The 25,666-nt window shown below is 41.1% G+C and overlaps 1 pseudogene across 1 annotated transcript; it reads left to right on the top strand.

Moving 5' to 3' along the window:
• Positions 1–8,693: 8,693 nt before the first annotated feature.
• On the top strand, positions 8,694–13,407 carry LOC146811422 (up-regulator of cell proliferation pseudogene; annotated as a pseudogene). Its single transcript, XR_014966137.1, has one exon. The product of XR_014966137.1 is annotated as an up-regulator of cell proliferation pseudogene (transcript).
• The last annotated feature ends 12,259 nt before the right edge of the window (positions 13,408–25,666 follow it).

Below are 25,666 nucleotides of genomic sequence, written 5' to 3' on the forward strand. Positions count from 1 at the left end.
TAGGGGAATTAGGCACAAGAAGGCTGCACTAAGTAATGGTGTTGTGGAAAGGTTTATCTGGGTGCATAAGGAGACTATGCAACAAGCTATTTCCTGTGGTGAAAGTTGGGAGTTAGCTGTGAGGAAAAATGGTCAGAGAGTATTGTTTCACTGCTCATTCTTCAACTGGTGAGGGCCCCCTTTCATTTGTTTAAAAGAAGGGCCCCTAATGTGGAAGTGGCTCTGCGTGGGTGAGCTCCAAGGTGGGACGACAAGGTGGGTAACATGGATGGCTGGAGAGAAAGAGAGAGAGGTAATAAGTAAAAGGAAGATCTGGCATGATGGAAGAAGGGCGGTGAAGAACACAGTGATCATCAACATTGGGGACTGGGTTAAGATCAAATCTCCCAGGAAAGGTTGGGGTGGTTCCAAATTAATTCAGCCCTTTCAGGTGATTAAGGTTTTCAAAAATGCCTTAAAGACCAGTGATGATAGAATCTGGAATCTGAGCAGAGGTGCGAAGTTTCATGTTGGGTCTGCTTTTGGGTTATCCTCTACGGCTTGTCGAGCTGCCTCGAATTCAGATGCAGAGGAGCTTGCTGCATCTGAAGGTGGTTTTAGACCTTGCCGCCTGAGGTGTATTCCCTGGCGCTTACAAGACTCTGTTTCTTAAAATTGCTTTATGTGCTTTTGTTTCCAGGTACATTGTGTTCTTTTGTTTCTTTACTTTTCTTACAGAATTTGTTAGTTGTATTGTATAAAGTTTAAATTCTTTTTCGGGGTGTGAAGGGGGAGGAGATGTGATGTTCTGAACCTTCTTGCCATCCACATGTTCCATATTCTGGAATGTGGGGAAGGTTGCCAGGCAGTGTGTTTGGAACTATTAGTTTTGTCAGTTAACCCTCAGCCTGTTACTGGATGGGGTCTCTGTATTTCCGTGTCACAAATAAACCCCTTTTTCTCCTGAATGACGTCTCCTCTGTATTTTATGAGGGAACCTACTTCACAGGGTGCCACACAGAAAGTATGAGATATCGTAAATAGAATTAAAAGCAAAAAGAGATGAGTGTTCCCATAGAAGACTCTATGGGCCTGTTTCACAAACTGCATTCTGTTGTATGTAAAGTAGTACTACAATAGTACTAATTATTACAAAATGCAATTCACAAACCTATGAGTGTAAATCACTACCTATCCTATCTTTTGACTGGGGAATCCTTACCCATGTGCGATTTATTACATAGTAGTAAATGTGGGAGGGACGAGGAGGAGTGGCTAGGAAAAAGGACATGCTTACTATTAAATGGAAAGGTCTTAAGGAGGAGTAGGGAGGGACATACACCCACCTGCAAAACAGTAAGCCAATTGCTATTCACAAACTGAACTTCTGAGGTTGCCAAGGCCAGAAAGGACTTAAAACAGTAGCTGGAGTAGTCCAGTACCAAAACTTGGTCAACCATTGTTACTGCAGCACCTTCTACTGAAAATAATAAAGGGAGGTAATTAAAATAAAAACCCATAGGGAATAAAATGTATTTATCATTGTGCTCACTAACTCAAAACACTAATATATTAAAATGTAATATTAATTTAGCTAGGTCCTGTAACACTATGATGAAATCAATCTCACCTCCCTTTAATGCACCATTATAAGTGGGTGGGGGGAGGAGCACCCAATGCCTTGTATTGTTTAGCAAGAACCAGGGATCTGAAAAACTATTCAGAGCCTCCCCAAAATGGGTGTGATGAAAATTTAAATGCTCCTCCCCCAAGCAATAACACCATGCCACTCAATACCACAAGAAGAGAAATCAGTTTTCCCACAGAGCCTTGTGTTGAAGTTCTCCGCCCAGACTATTGAAATCTCCTTATTCTGATCTATCTCCATGTCATCAAGTATGGCAGTTGCATGTGAGTCAGAAATACTATTGTACAAATTAACCAAAACCACATCAAAGCAGTGTGGGATTTGCAGCAAGACCAACTGGTAGTTGGCCTTACTTGAATTGATCTGGAAGAGATGCGTGTTAATTTTAAAGAGCACAGCATAGCAACCCCAGCAGATGAAACCCCGATAACATGGTATCCATCGACTGGGCAGACCACTATGAACTCAGTCTGGCTATTTGACGCTCAGTTTTCCCCAAATAATCCAAGATGAGGTTGAGCTTGTTGTTCAGAAACTCCAAGATGTTATTACATATGGGCATCCTTTATGTCTGTAGATATGACCCTTTCTTCAAAACCTCCCCCCAGTAAAATGGAGGAATTTGACAAAAACAGCCTTTTATGGATGTACCCCACTTTCTTTTTTTTGCCCACTTTGCTCCTAGTTTTGACTCCCCGTTGATGATTTTGGGATGTCCGTCCTGTATTACCTTGTTGGGGCTTGTGCCGGGGACCTTGATGAACAATCTATAGGTCTAGGCTCCCCAGATTGTTGGACCACACCAGGGCTCAAGCCAATAATAAAAGTGTCCCTAGCAGCCCTCAGACCACTAGCCAAGAAAGAGGGCGGAAAAGAAAGGGACAAATGGCATTCTGCCAACTCAGGTTCCATATTGATGACACCAACTTCTCTCTGTACAAGCTGTCCAATGTTGTTGTGGGAGTTCTGGATGTGGGATTTACAGGTTTAGTAAGAGCATCAGGTACCTTTCTCTTCCCCATTTGAGAAACCAAGACAATGTCACCAGAAAGTCACAGTGAGACCGATGGGAGGTTAAAAAAAAGTTAGCAGCTGTCCTTACATTATAGGCGATGAAAGAGGGGTGGCCCAGCCCAGCCCTTTCCAGGCTATGATTGGCAGAGGATGGGCCGGCCCTTGACTGGGGCTTAGACTAGGCACCTCCTGTGCAGCGGGTGTTGGAATATGCCTATATAGCGCCGGTTAAGTGACCATAGGTGCGGGCGGTAGAGGGGCTTACTTCTAGCCCCATTGATTCTTGGAACTCAAAGTCCTTGATGCCACCGGCCGGTAGATCCCACACAGTGGGTGTTTAAATGCACTTCTATAGCACCGGCAAGTGGCCACACGTGCGGCAGTATAGGGGCTTCCTCCTAGTCCCATTGATTCTTGGGACTCAAAGTCCCTCATGCCGCCGGTTGGTAGATTGTATATATTTATTTTAAATGTAGACCAATGTAAACAAATCTACATCACTATTAACTTATTTTTTTATTAAATAATCACTTAATTTAAATGTATTAAATTAAAACAATATTATTATTACATTTTTTAAGATGTTTTTAAAAACACCTATTGTAAAATGTTTATAATTCATTTAGAATTAGGTAATCATTTTTAAATAAATTAATGTTTTATTTATTTTTATGTTAAAATGTTCGACCCAAGTTGATCCTTAGTACACTACAAGCACTGTCAGGGAAGCTGCTCCAGGTGTGATGGGCGCGCTGATTGTCGGGAGTGATTTTAATGCAGTACTGGGCAAGTCCCTAGATTCGATGTCAGTGACCACACCCATCAGAACTCAGGCCCTGAGTAGGTGGGTGGGAAGCCTTGCTTGGCCTGTAGGATTTGTGGCATACATGGCACCTTCAAGTGTGCATTTTTTCACATTGTTCAGCCTCCCATTAGTCTAGCTGCAGACTTGATTATGTTTTCTTGCCCTTAGCCTCCCTGACTGTGGTTATGGGTGCATGCATCTTCCCTAAGGGCTTCTCGTACAATGCACCGGTGAAGATGCTCCTGGGCAGTATGGTCTGGGGGATGGGAGGCATGTGGCGGCAAAACAGGTGGTTGGTCTAGAAGTCCTTTGTGGATATTCTTTGAGAGGATATCAGTGACTATTTTATTTTTTGGTTAATTCCCCCTCTGTGATGTCCTTGGTGAGTTTGTGGGAGACCTAAAAGACTGTAGTGCAGGGTTTAGCTTTTGGGTTGTTGCGTGGGAGAGAAAGTGGTAGGGAGCTACGGATTGCCACTCTGGATGGGCAGATCCTTAGACTAGTGCTCACTGCTCCTGATGCCCAAGCAGAAGAGATTAAACTACTGAGAGGCGCTATGGCATAGATTTCTTGACCCGGCCTGTACAGCTGCGTTCCTCTCCCAGTACAGACTACGACCAGGACAACAAGGTGAGAAAACTGCTTTGCTGGTTATCTCAAAAAGAGGCAGTGTCTGGTTCACTTAATACGTGCTCCAGACGGCCACTTAGTATTTAAATCTGCAGATATCGCGGTGGTCTATGCTGAGTGCTTCTGGGACCTCTATAGTCGTAGACCCCCCACACACACCCCGACAACAGCATTCTTATCCAATTTCATTGGACTTGACAATGGACTTTCTCTTGTGGGAGTAGTGGGAGGAGCTAGATGACCCTCTGACTTTGGAGGAGATCCAGTCTGCAATATCTGCCTCCTCCTCCTGGAAAACCCCAGCCCTAACAACTTCCCCATCGAGTTCTTTAAAACATTCTCTTCCCTACTTTTGAGGCACCTCTGGAACCTTTGTCGATGAGGTGGGCGCTCCAGTTCCTTGCCTGATGACTTCTAATGTGATACAATATTGACTATTTCAAAACCCAATAAACCTCTGGAGTGTTTCCCCTCCTACAGATCTGCCTTCCTCTGGAATGTGGAGAGTAAGCCCTTGGCCAAAATTATGACCACTAGACTGGCCAAGGTCATTAAAACGCTGATTCACGAAGACCAAAAGGGCTTCATTCCTGGTAGGGGCACAAGGCATTGTTTGCATTGAGTTCAGATCAGACTCTCCATAATCAACAAACTGCAGGGCCCTGCAGCTTTGTGATTGGTAAATTACGAACAAGCCTACAACACCATCCATTGATCCTCCCTATTCCAGATACTGCGCCAAATGAATTTCAGCCTGAGATTTATAACCGTGGTGGAGGCCCTCAATGATTCCCCAAGAGTACGAGTGTGGATTAGCGGGGTATCTTCATCTCTTACCCCTATTGAAGGAGATACACAACAGGGCTGCCCCCTTTCTCCTCTCCTCTTCTCCTGAGTGATAGAATCCGTGGCCGAGTGGTTCAGGAGAGACATGCAGATATTCAGATACACATGGGCAAACAACCAGGAAGGTAGAGTGGAGTTGTACACCGACTATATGCTTCTGTAACTGAAGCACCCCAGGCATCTTAATCACGTCTGATGCAAATGCTAAAGATGTATGGTGTTTGAAGGGCTGAGCGCCAAGAGTTGTTTTGGCCTGTAGATTCTTGACTTGAAGAAAGGACAATCTCCTCTGGAAGACACCTTACCAGCCAGTGAAAGAAACACAGAGCTGTATGTGCCGTCGAAGGGAACCAACATAAGACAAAAAGCCAGTGGCAGAAAAACCTCCAGAAAACAGCAATAGCACAGAACTAAATCTCAGGGATCAGCAGGATCACAGGAGATAATAACCAGGTCAGAATCCAGGAGTGTTGCAATACACAGCACAATGACTCTTGCAAGTTTATATAGTAAAATATGACCTGAAAATAAAACTACAACCAACGGATTCACTTCCTTCATATTAGTTAGGAAAGATTCCATCAGAATCAATGAGATGGTGACCATGATTGATTGAGCCCCATCATTGTCCCATCATTTCTTATCACTGGACTCCCCCTGATGCCCAAGACCGTCATGCGGAGTCCCAGAGACCCCTTGCATCGTGAATGAATGCTACAGGCAAGTTACTTTGCAAGCTCTTCCTGCAGGAGCGTCAACAACTGAAAAGAGGTCTTGGCCCATGAACTCGTTCAACAAAAGTGAAGCTTCAGGACTAACAGTTATCTTGGGGAAAACAGCCTACAGACACTTGACTAGTATGCCCCCTAATTGACATCAAGGACACACTGACAGATCACACAAGGCTCATTCCTATACTTGGCTATTCACATTACCCCTGATCAGCAAGCCACTTGGGACACAAACATTGCATAGTTTTTTGAGAGATACACATGCAATGAACTAGACTCTTGCACATCATTCCCACTTAACCTCCAGGGAAGTCTGGCGCTTTGCAGTGTTGGTTCTTCCTCACTTGCTGTATGTGCTACAAAAGTTACTATCTGTAAATATAACTGCAAGGCAAGTAGGAGGTGGAATGATAAAGTACTCTGAACCATTCAAAGCATTGTAGCCTTTTTAAAAGTGGGATGGGGTAACAAAAACCCACAGTATCCTCAACAATCCATCTTGAGTACCAGAATCCCACAAAACGAGGGCAGGGGAACAGGTTAAATGAGCTTTCTTTTGTGATAAAGTAGGTCTATCGCTCGAACGTAAGATAATATCTTCCAGCCTCAAAGGCAGTCATTTCCTCGGATGGAATACTGCTAGCACCAGTATCTGAAGCAGGCTTTGTCAGCCTTGCAGGCAGGCAAACTCTTCTGTTCTTCCGTGGTAAACTGCACTCATAACATTTGTCTCCACCCCCGTTTCAAAGGATGCAGACACATAAGTCTACAAGTTTTAGTAACTTTACACTCGTAAATGATAAATGGCCAAAAAATGTAAAGTTACTCAAAAGTATAAGTCACCTTTGTAAATAGTCCTGTATATGTAAAAAATCGTTAATAGATGTAGAAGACATAGCAGACATCAAGTCTATACCAGGTAATTGCCGCCAGTGAGCCAAACCACTATGATAATGGATGATACAGAAACAAAACAATTAAAGAAGAGTATAGTCCAAAAATATAAATGCACTGAGATATATAAGTATAAATGTTGATACAGATGGTAATATATTGTACTAAACTTCTGTGACTTTGTGTCATAATGCATAGCTAATTAAATAAAATACTACTACAATCACCAATAGAAATGCCACCAGCAGCAATACAATAGCAGTACTTCCATCAGTAACACTACCAGTAACACCACCACCAATAATACCACCCATACCACCACCAATATCAGCACCACCAACTATGCTACCACCAATGAAAAACCACCTTGAATACACACCATAATAAATACTACACCACCATATTACCACTAATATCATAGCATCATTAGTACCACCACAACCAATATGACCAGCAATACCACTAGCAATGCCAGAACCACCATATATGCCACCACCAGTAACACCCCATTACCACCACCACCACCAGTATGAATACCACCACTATCACCACCACAATACCAGACCACTGCCATCATTATCACTACACATAGCACCCACACTAATGCCACAAACAGTATCACACAACCAATACCACCACCTATCCTGCACCATTAAAACCACCAGAAGTATCACCACCACAATACCTCCACCACTAATTCCAGCACCAACAACACCATGTCATCACTAGCAAACATTAGCGAGCCATTCGTAATTTACTATCACATGAAAATGCATTCCTGCCAGCCTGTATTTGTATGTGTTGTCACCTTAAAGCCAGACCTAATGGCTGATCCGAAGCTTCTTATTTTTTGATAACTTATCACTTGGAATATTAAAGTTACTGTAAACAAAATCCCTAGAGCACTTTTGGTTGCTAAAAATATATTCAGATATCTACCTGTAAATATATTTTTGGGGGTATTGGTTATATCTTTTCTTCTTATCTCCAGGGATCATGCAAATACATGTAAAGGGGATCCAGTGAGTTGTGGGTTGAGATCACAGAATGTTGGGCTGCATGTACTAAGGGTTTTAGTATTTGAAAAGCCTCTGATTCGGTAAGCAGAGGGTTTGTGACTGCTGAAACCCTTTTTGAAATGTACTAATCATTTAAAGATTCGAAAAAAGGTTTTCCAAATTGTTAAATGGGTTAGAGAACCCATTACGAATTGGTATTTGGACGGGGCATGTTAAAAGTTTTCCTTCTAAAAACCAATTCCGTATGGTATGCATTCATGTTTTGCGACTGAAATCTGGTCACAAAATATTCATATTTTACCACCACCTCAATGGAGGTGGAAAGTCATTTGCAAATTAGGGACCCCTTCCCCTTTGTGAATGATAATACAACATTTTTACGAGAAGGTAGGGGTCCCTAGAACTTTTTGTTTTGTTTGTTTAAATGCATCTTGTTTTTCTTTTAGGGAAACGGGATGTTTAATTAAAAAAAAAGAAGATTATTTTATTTAAAAGCAATCACAAACGTGGTGGGTGCTCTGCTGACCCAAGCAGGCGCATTCACTGTAATTGTAGATAATTGTAGTGGATCGCAATTTGCAACCTACATTATGCATATTAATGAGGTAGGTTGAATTGCGACCCACTACAGTTCTGTCTTTTTTTAATTGACCTATTCGTACATAGATCAGTTTGCAAAATACAAATGTATTCAAATAAAAGTCATTGAGCATCTTGCAACCACTTTAGCAAATCCATTTTATTGCATTCCAAATACAAAATTGCAAATCGTTTTAGTAGCAATTCATGTGGTGCAGCGGCCAGAGCTGCTGGCTCGGGAGCTGGGTATCTGGATTCGAGTCTCAGGGTCGGTTCCACATCCTGTGATTCTGGGCAAATCACTTAATCTCCCTGTGGACATGGACGGTGCCAGGATACCCTCAGGGGTGATAAGCTACGCTATATAAATCAACAAATGTGTTTATTTATTTATGATTTCTTGTTTTGAATGTTGGTAAATGTGACTACTGGACATTAACATAAAATTGGCTTTCCTAATTCAAACTGTTGCAAAGTAGTTATTCTGTATTAAAGTATGGCAAAAAAGAGCACCTTCTTGAACTTCTCGTTTTTGTCTTTGCAGATGTAAGAAAAGACTATGAGTTAATACGATGCAACCTGAACATGAATTCTTATGAAAACAAGAAGCTTTTGTCGTGTGACATCCTTAAATTATGCGCAGGAAGTATCACAGAGTTTAAAATTGAGAGGTTAGAAGATATTCCTTGGTGTTTTATGAGAAAGCTCATGTCACTGAATGTGACTGCAAGACAAACAAAAGTGAAACAAGTGACCTTTGTCCATACTGATAAAAACACAAATGCTGGAAAGAACAGAACTGTGGGACATGGTGAATTTGATTGTGACAACCACATAGATTTCATCCATCCCTTGGACGTCCTCTGTGTCCTCCTTTATTGTTCAGATGGCATCTTGCAGCAAGAGATTATGCAAAAAATGTCCATGTGCCACTTTGCTCTTCCGCTATTGATGCCTCCCAGCGATGGCTCTAAATTCACATTCCTGCTGTGGGCCATGAGAGATATCGTAAGGCAGTGGAAGCCTACGAATCTGGGAGATGGAGCCTTGAGTAAAGAAGAGAGCCTTGTGCTCACCCCGATGTCCACCATTTCCTTCGTGCGTCTGGGGAGCTGCAGCTTATCCAAGTCCAAGATTCTGAATGCGGTTCTCAGCCCCCCTCAGCAGCACCATGACTTCTTCATTCATAGAGAGATGGAATCTGGGAATGTGCCCCGGAGGATCTCTGATGGGTTAGTGGAGATCTCCTGGTACTTTCCTGGGGGGAGGAAGAATTCTGATGTGTTCCCAGAACCTGTTGCAGTTACAAATCTACGGGGAGATATTGAGTCCCATTGGCTGCAGTTTAGCTTTTTAACACAGGTATCATCAGCTGTGTTTATATTTACTAATAACATTGATAAGCCACTTTTTAAAAAGTTGTCATCTCTTGGTGACTCGTTACAGAAAATATATTTCTTTCTCCCAGAAGAAGCAAACAATCATAAAACACAGGAGTATATTCAGTCATTGACGTCAGCACAGGAAAACAATGAGTCGCATGTATTAATAAAAGATAAAACAATGAATGATGCCCAGTTTGTGGAAAACGTACAGAATACCATTAAGTGCATTTTAGAAACGTCCACTTGTCCAAAGTCTTTAGAAAGTATGGTCTTTACAGCACGCAATCTAGGTATCAAAGTTGATGAGGACTCTGAGGAATGCACCAGTGCCAGAGAGTGTGCTGAGCAAATCACTGCGCAGATCACCAGTGTGGTGGAGTACAAAGAGGAAACCATGAGACTACAGGGAGGTCTATGGAGGGAAGTGACTAGAGTCGAAAAGGAAATGTGCAGAATGAAAAGACAAGCGGATACCCCAGTAGAGACCTATAGATCTCAGCTGAAGAAAGAGTTGTTAAATCTTCGCACACAACAACATAAAGGCCCTGTGCCAACAGACATACAAAAGTTTGTCTCTGGCATAGCGGAGCGATCCAAGGTGAAGAAGCATTATTTCCTAAAATGGATGAAACTTTCCTTGGATCACATTGCAAGAAATAATCTTTCTAGCCTAAGGGAGGAATATAAAAAGCAACTTGAGACCCCAGGAAATGACAAAAAAAACCTGCTTGAACTAGATCGAAGAATATGTGAGAGTTCTTTGGGAGTTGAGCACTTCATGCGTGAGTTGGGACAGTTATATGAGTCAGAAGCTTTCTTGGTAAAAGAGGGAAAATTTAAAAAAGAGAAATGCCAGTTCTCTAACCTACCGGACTTTGCGGTGCACCTTCTTTTGGGGGGGTTCCCTTTAGAGCTCATTGATGGGGACGTCTCTAACATCCCCCTGCTGTGGATAACAGATGTTTTTACCGCGCTCAACAAAAAACTGGGAGGAAGGAGCAAAATGTTAGTTATCACAGTTCTGGGAGTGCAGAGCACTGGTAAATCCACCCTTCTAAACACCATGTTTGGACTCCAGTTTTCTGTGAGCAGCGGAAGATGCACACGCGGCGCCTTCATGTTACTTATCAAAGTGGATGAAAACCTCAAGAAGGAGCTTGGCTGTGACTTCATCCTTGTTATCGACACCGAAGGACTGAAGGCCCCAGAACTGATGACGCTGGAAGACAGCTATGACCATGACAACGAGCTGGCAACCATGGTGATCGGGCTAAGTGACATCACTATTATTAACTTGGCCATGGAGAATGCCACAGAGATGAAGGATGTTCTGCAGATTGTGGTCCATGCGTTCCTCAGAATGAAAAAAACAGGAAAGAAAATAAATTGCCAATTTGTGCATCAAAATGTCAGTGATGTTTCCGCTGCTGGAAAAAACATGAGAGACAGAGAAAAACTCCTGGAGCAGCTCAATGAGATGACCAGGGCTGCAAGTGTGATGGAAAAACAGAGCAAGGTGCTCACATTCTCCGATATCATTGACTATGATACAGAGAAACATACTTGGTACATCCCTGGTTTATGGCACGGTGTCCCACCCATGGCCCCCGTGAACCTGGGATACAGTGAGAGTGTCCATGAGCTAAAGATGTACCTGTTTGAGTTCATGAAGACCAGGACTGCCCAAGATATACCCTCTTTCATCGAGTGGTTGAAGAGTCTGTGGAACGCCGTGAAGCACGAACGATTCATCTTCAGCTTTAGAAATAGTCTCGCTGCTGCAGCCTATAACCAGCTGTCAAAGACTTATGGTGACTGGGAATGGGCTTTCCGCAAAGAGGTGCAGGAATTGATAACTAGAGGAGTAACTAAAATTCAGAATCAGTCCCCGGACCAAGCTGAACATGTCTTCAAGAAAATAAAACAAGAAGCAAATCAGAAAATCAATCAAAAAGAGCAGGTCATATTAAAAGATCTTGAAAACTACTTCAAGAGTGGGGTCAGAAATGTGCAACTTGTGCAGAAATATAAAGGTGATTTTATTTTAAGCACAACATCTCTCAAAAAAGAACTCAAAAACACTTTAGAAAGTAAACTCGATGATGCATTTACGATTCGAAAAGGTCGGATTGAAACAGACCGTATTTTAGACGATTGTATAAAAAGCATTTTAGATCACGTTGATCGTCTGCTGGAAGACTGTAAAAAAAAGAAAAAGAAACTTACCCAGAAAGAGCTGGAAACTGAATTTGAAAGCATGTGGACAAGAGCGTTCTTCAGCTTGCCTCGCAGCCCTTTAGAGAAGATTCAGGTCCATGAGGATATGGAATGGCTCGCGATCGAAGACTTGCAGAATCGCGGGCCCGCACATAATGAACTGGCACAAAGTATGAGTTTGAAAGGTTACAAAGGTAAATCACCGGAAGTGTCCAGAGGTGTAATTGGACCATTTAAACAATTTCAATGGCTACCAAAGAAAGTTAAACATTGGTTCGGTTTAAATGATAATAAAAAGGAACATAATGAGACAGACTGTTATTCATTACAGGAAAAATGTATGCAGTTTGTAATGGGGAAAAAAGAGTCCAAGGGTGATTATCACAGCAACTACTGTAAAGAATTGCTGCGTATGATCAACGAAGACCTCGACCAGAAGAAAGCTGAAAAGATGGACATCACACCTCAAATGGAGGTGCACCTGAAGCGTGAGATTCTAGGGCAGGCAGCTTGTAACTTTCAGGAAATGCACGACGCCTTTCTCAAAGAAAATGACCCACAAAACAACGTAACAAAATTTAAAGATCAGTATTTATCCAGATTTATAGATGATTACCAGGAGAAAGATGCCTGTCTGACAAATGCTAAACATTTCTGTTCTAAGTGCCTCAAGCCAAGTCTTGTTGAGTATGTCAACAAACGACTCGGAACAGAAGTGATGGGTGACATCAGCTCAGAAGCATTCAGCAGCAGATCATTATTGCAATACAATCTCTTGAAGGAGCTCCTGGAAAAAAATGACTTTGAAACCTACCTATCATATATATCCAACTATGAATCTTTTATTAAAAAATGGATTTGGGATCGTATTTTAACAAACTATCAAAATAAATCAGGTCTCGAAGCTCTGGACACAAAAATATATTCTGAAATAGAAAACAAAGTTAGAGCAGCTCTGTCCAAGTCAGGAAATCAAAAAAACATGGCAGCCTTTGTGCAAACATTCAGTACGTTATTAGAAAGTGACATTCACATCGATAAAGGCTCTACTGCAGCCCTTGGTTTACAACGGAAACTTAATATAACACAGTTTGTAAACTATGTCAACTTCTATGTGGATAGCCTAAAACATGAAATCCTGGGAGAATTCAAAGCAATTGAAATCGAGAGAAGGCTAACAGACATTCCAGTTAAAATACTCGATGAGTTTTTTATGAAACTATGTGGGTGTGGTAAACAGTGCCCATTTTGCAAAGTTCCATGTGAGGCTGGAGCAAGGGCGCACGAGGAACATTTTGCTCAAAGCCATAGGTCTGTAGGATTGGGTCAGTATAGATTCATCGACACAACCATACTTGTAACTAGTATTTGCACATCAAGAGTGTGTTCTAACCATAACTTCAGAAATAGTGACACAGAAGGGAAATATTATCCTTATAAAGATTATCGTACTTTTTACCCTGATTGGAAGATCCAGCCAGATGCCAGTCTCACTGCTTCGGATTACTGGAAGTTTGTCTTTAAAGAGTTCAACGATCAGTTTGCTCAGGCGTACAAAGCTCTGCCAGCTGAAATTCCTGATGATTGGAAAGAGCTCACAAAAGAGGAGGCTTTGCAAAGTTTAGATGAAACATATCTTTTTAAAACAAAAAATAACTAGAAACAGTAAGGATGTGATGATTCACACAATTAACATGTAAGCAGTCACAAACCAATTGCCCACGTACATGCTGGACTAGGATTGCAATCAGATTATCGGTGATGGGGTAAAAGCATCTAGTATGTTTTATTCCATTTTATATCTGGTCCAGCGGTCAGGGATCAATCATTTTTACTCAAATTACAAGGCCCATTCACAATACCCAACAATGATCCCCTTCACGCTGATTTCGGTGAAAATACGGTTTTCATAACTCGTCTTACCAATCATACCACGTAGATGTGGCGAAAGACCTATGTAGAAGTTGAAGACTGAATTACCCTAATTATTGATTATTACTACACTATAAAATAATGACACTCTATATGTATAATTATAACTCTTTATCGAAATAATGTGTAGTTCTTTTAATGCTCATAATTTACAGACTAATATATCGCCAATCATATTTCAGCACAAATGAAGAAAACATTGGCAGAGAGCGAAAATAAATCTCATATCAAGTACAATACATTTGAGGACTGGATAGGGAAGAGAGAAAAGTTTCAGAGAGAAATATACATCTCAAATGATAATGCAAATCGAAGTTTACTAAATACAGGCCTAGTAAGGTATAAGGAAATCTACCCGCTGGCCACAAAGGTAGTGAAAGCCCTTCAAGAAGGTTTTGAAAGGCAAAGACTAAGTCAGGAATCAGAGAAATAGCAAACAGGTAGGCCTCTATCTGGAAGCAGCAAACCGACGACAGCGACAATCACCAACTAGATTCAGCGACATCTACAAACCACACCCCGCAGAGCACCCCAGTTATACCCTAAAACCTACATGACCATCCCACATTTGTTGCAAACTAAGAAAATAACCCGCTCTGATTGGCTAAAGCAAGGGGTGTCTTGTCACACCACACTTGGCATGATCACTTTATTCAATCTTGTATTGTTCTGATGTTCTACATTACATCATTCATAACCCAAGAAACATTTTCAAAGCAAAATCATGGCACGTATTTCCTGAAGAGCATTCTCTGCAACATTTTTTCAAGTTCTCCATCCTCTCTTTGTCTTAGTTCCTCGGTTTCATGAGGAAGTGAATTCATTCTCTTATTATCAAACTGTACTCTTCCGTAGTTTGACTGTCAATCAGAATCTGTAGAAGTCCACTTTTTGTGCCTTTGCTCTCTTCTCCACTCAGAATTTTCATTTAATTTGATTTATTTTTCTTTAAACCCATATTGGCAACTGAAGCAGAAATGGTGGCCTATGCACGGTTCACTATGATGAATAAAACACAGACAAATATTATTTTTCATGAAATGTGATTTTTAAACGCACCAACCCAAATGCTGCACTGATCCATGTGTAACCCATTATTATCCCTAGCAAACATTAGTAACATGCATATGAAAGCAGCATTAGTGTTACGTTTTTATAAGCTTCACACGCATTTTGCGGCCTAGTTCAATGCATTAATATACACTTTTTCATATGCATGCGCAAAAGCATTCCCCATGTTAGTTATCTTTCTGAAGAGTTTCTCCGCATACCGTTAATAAATGTTACAGCACACTGTTAGCTAATGGTACAGTTACTAGGGGCTTAATCCAAGCAGGCTTTATTTACGCAAACCCCTGCTCCATCATATCCATTTATAAGTTTAGAGTAAGGTGGAGCCCACCAAAGGAACGAAAATACTCAAATTATTTCCCCGAAATACTCATTGCACCGCACCTTGCAGTGTGAAAGAATGATTTAAACAAACAATTTGGGGCTCTAATTTTGATTACCCGACTGAGGATGGGAGTGGCAGTGACTATTGAACCTTATATATAGCTCTAAGCCAGAAGTTTGAAATATTTTGAAACAGGGTAAAGCTACTTAAAACGTTATACTCTGACACCTGCAGCGAGTCAATGGTGTATTCCTCCCATGGGTTACATGTTCTTTTGTAATTTAAGGAATAATGATAATGTTGATGGCGCATATAGTTGAATTATGCCAATAAAGCTAGGAGACCAAATTATATAAATTAATAAAAAGAGATATGTATTTTATTCCACAGTATCAAAAGTTACAAAATTCAAGGTTCAAACCTTACAATCTTTCATCTAAGCCTCAAGGTATGTTTACAAATAGATGCTGCAAACAGAAGAGTTTACAAAAATAACAAAGTACAAGAAATAGCACAAAAGTGGCAAGTCACACTGGTAACGATGTTATTGATATATGTATTACGCAGTCAAAGAAAAAAGGCAAACCTAGATGATATGCCTCTTGTAAACTAAATGGGCAGTAAGACTTAAATGTTTAATAGTACCATTATACGCTGTATTATGAAAGTAAAACCATAACTTCATGTTTGTCTTGCTTATGCTTCAATTATCTGGAATTAATGAATTGAGGTGAAGGACTACTACCTTTTGATATATGTGAACGTATTATTAGACAATTTCCTTCTCCTTTGCTGCATAATTTTAGTGGCCTTGCCATAGACCTTATGCTGTGTGTATATCTAATGCTGTGGTTTAGGGTTTGACCTTTATATACAAACACTCTCTCCTCGAGTTCTTATTATATTGCACAATATATGTTCTCTCGTTGTAACCTACCTACCTGTGTGGTGCTCGTTTCTTGCTTAGCTTTGCATTGTTTGTAGTGTGTGTGGGTGTGGAGGTGTTTAGGGTGACTACCTAACTCCAGCCCAGGTCATGACTGGCATTGTCCCCATCGGGAAGAAATGGGGGGCACCCTGTATTCCAATGGAACTAGGGTAATATAGGACATAAATAGAATGATGTTCCAATGGTAATCCTTTAGAAACATTCAATACATTGGCAGGGATTAACATAAGACCTGCTATGACAAAAAATAATATTTAGAATTCTTCAATTTAATTGTTCCTAACATTGCATGAATAAGAAGACAATTCCAAAGCGTGAAAAGGTGCCTCAAGTGATGGCGCACTGAAACCGAAAGGTGAAAAATATGTGACAGAATATCCAATGCACATAACAAAAAAGAGTATCTTAACCAAAATGACATATGTTTGAGGGTGAAAGCCCTTTCGAGAAATCAAAAGACTGAATCAGTTTCCCAGAGGCCAGGCAATGAATGCAAATATGTTTAAGATGTAGAAGTTGAAGTTTCGACCATAGAAAATTATTTGACAGGGTCTTTCTCAAGACAGAAAGTGTAGCAACCCAGAAAGAGAGAGGAATTTTCTGAATCTATAAGGGGTGTATGACATATAAGAATCACATCTTAGATCCTATGCAACTGCTTACCTGACACAACAAGGGACACACCACAATAAATGTCACAAGAAAACCAGATAATTAATGTTCTACAAAAGGTATAGACAACCTATAAAGCAACCAAAACCAAGGATCACTAATAAAAGCAAATGATGGGCCAACAAATACAAGTGTGTAAAGTTGAACCTAAAATCTAACCATAAATAGTTACAAAGTTAGGCGTAGACACAAACAAATTGTGAAAATGCATAGACCAACAACCAGAGCTAGTACATAAACCAATTGTAAGACAAAAAGCAGTGTTAAAAGCACACTAAAGAAAGTCATCAATAGGAACCATTAGATGTTGTGTCCTGTCCACAAAAGCATATTTAGGCTCAGTCAAAACCAGCTCTGGAAAGTGACCCAGTTGTTACAAAGTAAGATGGACTATACAGGGAAAGTTCAAGAGAGGCTTTAATATGCAACCCCATCCATTGACGAGCTGGCCAACTGACAAATCTAGAACACTCTGAAGTCCTGGTTCCACGCTAGAACATAGAAGCCAGCCATATCACACTTCTTCCTTCTTACATTTGAAATACATTTTTTACAATAAGATATAAGAAAGAAACTAAACATAATACTTCTTTTCCTTAAAATACACAAAAAAAGGGAGAAAACAGTATGTCAGTAATACACAACAAATGCAAAATTAACTTCACACAAAATCATTAAGATATCTTGGGCCTTTGCAGGCTCTAACACTCTTACGAGTAGGCTCAGATATCAAATGAGATGAAGCCCCATCAGAAGACTCAGACTCACAAATGTTCTCGTTGTTTGGCCTAACATGAACAACGCGACTGTGGTTCCAGATGCGACCATCATCAGTTTTGACAGTGTTTTTGAATATTATAACCACACTCTTTACAGAAGTGAACTTGGACCAGTTTTGACAGCCTACAGGAGCTTTAGCTTTGACTTTGTCACCAACTTTGAACTTAACAACGTTACTAGACCTGCGAGCATCAACATAGATCTTCCTTTTTTGTTGAAGGGCTAATTCCTTGTCTCTCCATTCACCAATGCCATTGTCCTTGAGACCTTTATCCAGAATCATTCACCCTGGACACAAAACGGTTTCAGATCTCCCTTTGAATAATTCAAAAGTTAAAGAATGAGGAGTAAATCTATAAGCAGAAATGCGATTTTGTAACTCATCCCTCCAGTTTAAACAGTTGACTCTCGCAAGTTGTATGCTTTATTTCAATGTTTTGTTCAATCTCTCAATAGCACCATTAGACTCGGGATGATACAGAGAAATTTTCTTATGTTCAATGCCACATTTCACTAAATAATCCTCCATTTCACGTGAATAAAATTGTGGCCCATTGTCCATTAGTAACGAGCAAGGAAAACTTTCATGCTTGAAGATAGAATCCAAAAACTTGATTATGCATTGTGTCGTAATGTCTCTCAGAGAACTCACTTCAATCCACAGACAGTATAATTCCAACAAAACAATCAAATAAGGAGTTTGATGTTTACCGTGACGAGGTCCAACAATAGCAATGGCAACTTCATCCCAAGGACACATGGGTAATTTCCTACAAACCATGGGTGGTTGTCTGGGCTTAAGAACTTTGTCGCTCAAAGAGCAAGGAACACAATCACGCACCACAAGTTCCACCATGAGATCCAAACCAGGCCACCAAAAATCTTGTCTAATGCGTTTTTTGGTTTTTGAAATACCCATGTGACCTTCGTGTGCCATCTGGATAATGTTGCTCCCTAATCTCTCGGGTGGAACTAGCCTTGTGGCTCTAGTTAAGATACCCTCAACAATGGCTAATTCTTTAGACACTAACGACAAGGGCTTCTCAAGTCTGTTTTCCTTGTCTTGTCACATCACACCCAACAATTCTGGATCTTTCTTCAATTCTTCCTTACACTCAATTTCTTTTATCACACCTAAAGTGATATCACACACTCTTACATCAAACTCCTCATCCAGTCCTTCCTCACAAGACAACTCTGTTGAGTCTACAGTGTCCACTAAACGCGAGAGGCAGTCAGCAGACACATTTGAACACCCAAGAATATATTCAAAAACTAAATTATACTCTTGCAAAGATATAACCCACCTCCTGATCCTCAAAGAAATTGAGTCAAGGCCTTTCTTTTCAAAAATTTCTTTAAGAGGCTTATGATCTGACCTGACAATAAAGGAGGTACCCCAAACAATTTTTTGTAATTTGTTGAGTGCCCAAAAAATGACAAAAGACTCTTTTTCAATTACTGAGTAGTTTAGCTCAGCACCCTTCAGACATCTGGAAGCACATGCAACCAGATGCTCATGACCATTTCTCAATTGGATCAGCAGGGCACCCAAACCTTTTTTGCTTGCATCAGTTATGATGTGTGTCACGTCACCTGGTTTAAAAGCCTGTAAATTAGGAGCATTCTTGAGATCCCTCTTAACACCTGAAAACTCCTTGCACGCTTCATCCCACTCAAACGCAGCGTTCTTGCACAGTAAGCTTCTGAGATGGACCGTTTTATCAGCGAAACTTCTAATGAATTTGCTTTAAAACTCAGCCATGCCCAAGAAGGAGGATGCTCCTCCTCTGAACACGGTTCCTTCAAATTCACTATGGTGTCCACCAACTCTTTTGTGGGTCTTACGCCATTACCAGATTTATGATGTCCAAGATAATCAACCTCAGTTACCCCAAATTTACACTTGTCACGACGTAAAGACAGACCTGCTTTAAGCAATCTCTCTAGCACCTTAGTTACTCTGCAATCATGGTCTTCAATAGTTTCCCCATAAATCAAAACATCATCTTGGTCACACCTGACTCCGGGAACGCCCTCGATGACATCATTCATGATTCTCTGGAAAACAGAGGCTGCTGACACTAACCTAAAAGGCATCCTTAAGAACTTAAATGCCCCCATGGGAGTTATGAACGCAGTCAGCTCTTGTGAATCCTTATTGACGGGCACCTGGTGGTATGCCGATGCCAGGTCTAATGTACTAAAATAACAAGCACCTTCTAAGGTCGAAACCATTTCATCAACATTAGGGAGTGGAAACTTGTCCACCACAACCTCTTTATTGAGAGCGCGAAGATCCACACCAATACGAATCTCATTGTTGGCCTTTCGCGCTACAACTATGGGAGCCAACCACTTTGTAGCCTCCACAGGCTCTATCACACCAGTAACTAGTAACCTGTCAATCTCATTTTGAACTGCCTCTTGCACACTGATGGGAATCCTCCTCTCCTTGGCTGCAATGGGTTTTGCACCAAGCTTGAGTTTAATCCGGTGACTATAACATTTTAAACAACCTAAAGAGTCACTGAACAAACCCTCAAACTTCTTTACAAACTTGTTATAAACATTCTCAATCGACTGTACTTGCACAAGGGGTTACCATTGGGATTGAGAATGATACCCAAACGTGCTTGGTGAGTCCAACTCAGCAAATTGTCTCCTTTCTCTGCCACATAAATGTTAGCATCAGTAAATCTTCCATTGCATTCTACACAACTCATAAAGTATCCCAACATTTTAATTGGAGTTCCACCATAGCCTGTAGGTCTAATGTCAGATTTTGTTAATTTGACCTTGCTTGAAAAATTCCTCCCAAACTCCTCCTTAGATATGAAGGTGAGGTGAGAGCATGAATCAAATTTCCTTTTAATTTTTACATCTCCCACTTTGACCCACTCAGAAGGATGTTCCACACCACACTCATTCACTTGAGAAGAAACTTCTCTCACTTCATTCCTACTGTCGGTTTTGTTACGAAAATGACAGTTCTTTGTGAAATTACCCCTTTTCCCACAATTACTGTAAACCACCTTGAGAGCAGGGCATTCTCTTGCATTAGCTTTGTGACCAAATTTGACACAGCGATAACAGGTTCCCTGAAACATCATTAAACTTTTCCTTTCAAAATGCATATTAGCCGCCTTATTTTCTTCCTCTCTACTCTTGTAGTTGGCAGTGTCAGATTTTTGTACAGTGTCAGATTTTTTGTACCGCCTGACGTACAACCTCTTCTACACCCACCTTACTCAACTCACCTACACATTTGAGCGTATGTTCCACACGTTTAGCAATAACCATTACTTCGTCTAATGGCGGCTCATCCTTTAACCACAGCTCTTCCTTTACTTTATCACTGCAGCATCTTAAAACAAATTGATCCCGTATTCTCTCTTCCACAAGCTCCCCAAATTTACAACTTGAAGCTAACTTTCGTAGTGAGGTCACAAATTCCTCCACAGTATCCTCATTTCCTTGTTCTCTTAACCCAAAATAATATCGCTCCATGATGGTGCTCACCTTAGGCAGATAATGTAAATCTAATTGTTTGATGCATATTTTGTATTCATTCAATCCCCTTTGAACTGCAGGGCTCAACTGTGGCAAGTTCTCCAACACTTCCTGCCCCTCACCAACTAAACAGTGGAGTAATAATGCTTGTTTCCTCTCTGCACTCAAATTAGTGCCACAAACTCTTGCATAGTTTTCAAATTTTTCCTCCATTTTTTCCACTTGACCGGAGATTCCCTGGATTAGACAGAAAAAACGGAGGTGCAGTTACATTTTGCATCTCAACAACCCTTTAGGAGGAATAAACAATAAATTTAATACGAAATTTCAAACAACACCTTTCCCTTCCTTTTCCTATTTTTTAAAACACCACACTTGTAACCTCCTGAATGAAAATATGCGTAATATAATGAAGGCTCCCACTATGTCTTGTAGCAAATACTTAAAATCTTCTTCAAATGTTCCATTAGAGGTGTGCTTGTCACCGTGTTGACAAGCCTGTCACATCGAGTAAGTAATGTAGGTATACCTTAAAACACAGGACACAAGCTTTGATTTTCCAAGATAAATGAAGAACAAACCTACCTTCAAATTTTACAAAAAAACGAGAAATCTCCGAAAGACCTGGAGCCTCAAAATGGCCGCCGATGTCCTCACGTAAACCTTTTGCCCTCTTTCTACACTTGATGGAGCTGGTTCCACGCTAGAACATAGAACGTGGAGCCAGGCCATATCACACCAGTCACAATAGCAAATGACAACAGACATGCAGAGCCTACAGCCAAGTGCAAAAGGAAGTCAAAATCAGGTACAGGATGTCACATGTTGAGAATTAATACAAGGATTACAAACGATAAACAAAGGATTACGTTAAGGCAAAAAAATGAACTCTTAAATATTGGCATTCAATAAACCTACCATTCCAAAAACAAAGTTAAAAACAACATACAGAACTATGTAAGCGACCAAAAATAATATACAAAACTTTTTAAGTGACAAAAAAACAGATGCAAGGTTTGCCCAGAAGCTGTAAAGACATACCATTGTGTGTAAATCAGCAATCCAGGTACTGTGTGAAAAATACATGCATTGGAGGCTCTGGACTTGCTCGAGACGTCTATAAATTGTGTGGAGAGATAGAGGGAGGGCTAATGGAATGTGCATGACAAAGTGACAGGCGCCATGTTCGACTGACTGGGTCAATCGACATAATTCTCATCCAAAACACAACGAAAACCTTTGAACTTTACCAAGATGCACAAATGAAACAAGACTTGCATGAGGAAAGACAAACATGGAGACAGATATCAATGTTGAGGTCTAAATTAGGTCCGACTGCGACATCTGAACCCCCTATATTTAATGTATCCAGACACACATTGACTTTACACTAAATGTCCTTATTAATTAAGGGGTTGAGTTTTGTTCCCACAACTAAATATGACACTTTTTTAGTTAAGCTAGAATTACAGAGATATTTTCGAAAGATAAGACTAAGACATTTTTTCACCAACAAAGATCACTTGGGTGATCACAGCATTACTGGATTAATACCCACCTCTACCTTTAATCCTTTTTCCAACACTATCCCTGCAGTGATTATTACCTTTGAGAGACATTCATAAGATTACCAACACATGCAAGTACATCAAATACACAATATCCAAAGAAAAAAATGCTACTTTACGAGCTTTGTAAGCCAATCCTTACATTATAATTAAACCAGCTGATGAGGGGGGCGGGAATATGGTCCAGGACAAAGATTCTCATTGTACAGAACTTCACAGACAACTGTTGGTTGAAGAACATTCAACTAGGTTAAACAAGCATTGGCATAGCCAATAGGTCTCGCCTTTGGGAACTCATAAGTGTTTAGCCAGAGATATTGACTTTACCTATGTCTTTAAGCTGTGCTGTACAGAAGTTTGCAGCATGCTGAAAAGTTATAATAAAGATGTGTCAGAAGCATTTTTGTTACCTTAGATATGACCAAAAAAGCATTATGTACAACTAAACGACCATATTAAAAAAGTATTAAAAATAATGTCTTGAGTTTTTTTTGTCCTTTCAATGCTGGCAACTTGTATCTGTCTGTCCCAATGGTTACTTGTTGTGTATTTTTTTGTTATGGGGGCATAAATAACAGGAGGGTGAAGGTCAGTCAGTCAGTCAGTGAGAGTGAGAGAGTTAGTCAGTCAGTGAGAGAGTGTGAGTCAGTGAGAGAGTCAGTCAGTGAGAGTCAGTCAGTGAGAGTGAGAGAGTGAGTCAGTCAGTGAGTGAAAGAGAGTGAGTCAGTGAGATAGTGAGAGTGAGTCAGTCTTTAAGCGAGAGTCAATCTTTAAGCGAGAGTCAGTCTTTAAGCGAGAGTCAGTCAGTCAGTGAGAGGGAGTGTCAGTCAGTGAAAAGAGTCAGTCAGTGAGAGAGAGTCAGTCAGTGAGAGAGTGACAGTCAGTGAGAGAGTCAGTCAGTGAGAGAGTCAGTCTGTGAGAGAGTCTATGAGAGAGAGTCTGTGAGAGTGTCTGTGAGAGAGTGCCTGTGAGAGAGAGTCTGTGAGAGAGAGTCTGTGAGAGTCTGAGTGTCTGTCAGAGAGTCTGTGAGAGAGAGTCTGTGAGAGTCTGAGTGTCTGTGAGAGAGTCTGTGAGAGAGTATGTGAGAGAGTGTCTGTGAGAGTGTCTGTGAGAAAGTCTGTGAGAGAGTGCCTGTGAGAGTGTCTGTGAGAGATTGTCTGTGAGAGAGTGTCTGTGAGAGAGAGTCTGTGAGAGAGTCTGAGAGAGTGTCTGAGAGAGAGTCTGTGAGAGAGTGTCTCTGAGAGAGTGTCTGTCTGTGAGAGAGAGTCTGTCTGTGAGAGAGAGTCTGTCTGTGAGAGAGTCTGTGAGAGTGTCTGTGAGAGAGAGTCTGTGAGAGAGTGTCTGAGAGAGTGTCTGTTAGAGAGTCTGAGAGAGAGTCTGTGTCTATGAGAGTGTCTATGAGAGAGTACCTGAGAGTGTCTGTGAGAGAGTGTTTGCGAGTCTGTGAGAGAGTGTCTGTGAGAGTGTCTGTATGAGAGTGTCTGTGTGAGAGTCTCTGTGAGAGAGTGTCTGTGAGAAAGTGTCTGTGAGAGAGTGTCTGAGAGTGATAGTCTGTGAGAGAGTGTCTGTGAGAGTGTCTGCGAGAGTGTCTGTGAGTGTGTCAGTGAGAGAGTGTCTGTGAGAGTCGGTGAGAGAGTGTCTGTGAGAGCATCTGAGAGAGTGTCTGTGAGAGAGTCTGTGAGAGAGTGTCTGTGAGAGAGTGTGAGAGTGTCTGTGAGAGTGTCTGTGAGAGAGTGTCTGTGAGAGTGTGGGAGAGAGTGTCTGTGAGAGTGAGTCTGGGAGAGAGTGTCTGTGAGAATGTGTCTGAGAGTGTGTCTGTGAGAGTGAGTCTGTGAGAGTGTCTGTGAGAGTGAGTTTGTGAGAGAGTGTCTGTGAGAGAGTGTCTGTGAGAGTCTGTGAGAGTGAGAGGCTCTTTAGTGGGGATTAGGGTCAGGATTTAATTAACCGTAATAGATGGAAAGCCTGAGTGCAATATGGCAATGCCCAAAAGCAGGTAGCGCTCAAGCTTGCTATTGAGAACTAAATTAGCAAAAACCACCAAGTAAGCACTCAAAAACAATCACTGAAGTTGCATAAATAATTAAAGATTGTATGTCTTTCGGTAATATGTGCTAAGTGACATCATAAACCATGAAAGATCCATCAATTCCTGACATCACAACAGAAAAACGTATATTATAATTGAGGAGATAGGACGGTGATGTGCACCTGCGGGAGCTTCATTGGGAATCATACACGGCTAAGCTCGGTCAGTCGGGAAGCGCTGGAAGGGAGGCAGATGGCTGCAGCGCGTGTGCACGCTCGCGTGAACGCAAGTGCTAGGCCACCAAAAGCCTGCTGTTGCAGCACTTTGAAAACCCCAATACTAAATGTCTCAGGGCAGTGCATGCGCTGGCTCAGCGAGACCAAAAAACGATCCCTCATAAGAGGTGCAATCCCAGATCCAAACTGTTTTCAATCGAGGGGTACAAGAAGACTTTCTTATAAAGAATGAACATACCTTCTTGAATGTCAAACACCCCAGAATTCCAGCAATATACACCTTACCTAAGATACATAAAAATGTAACTAAACATCATGGCTGACCGATTGTCTCTGGCTGTGGATCTCTATTGCAACCACTGTATCAATACAATGACATTTTCTTTAAACATTTTGTCCCTCTAACCCGCTCCTACGTCGGATATAGTATGAAGTTGATTCAACCCATTGAGGGTACACCCTTCAACAACTCTCTAGTCCTTTTAGTTATGATAGCTATACAACCGTTCTACACTATATCCCGCAGCAAGAGGCATTGCTGGTGATCTCTGGCATTTTGGATTCAAGAAAACATCCCCATTCCATCCCCTACAGAGTTTATAGTTCAACTCACAGAAATTGTTCTAGCCAAAATCTTTTTTCATTTCATCAAAACCTTCTATTGAAATTTAAATATTACCAACTAGCAAGCAGGGTAAGCACCCTGGAAAAGGACAGTAAAGGGAATTGGCAATTGGAGGCTAGGATACGCTCACGGACGCTTTTGGGGAAAGAAGTCGCAGAATGGTATTGGATGTTAATTCAGGCCGTGGAAGAAGTGCAAACTTTGTTGACGGAGATCTGGAGG

The sequence above is a fragment of the Triturus cristatus genome, chromosome 7, assembly GCF_964204655.1.
Source record: "Triturus cristatus chromosome 7, aTriCri1.1, whole genome shotgun sequence".
NCBI classification, from domain to species: Eukaryota; Metazoa; Chordata; class Amphibia; order Caudata; family Salamandridae; genus Triturus; species Triturus cristatus.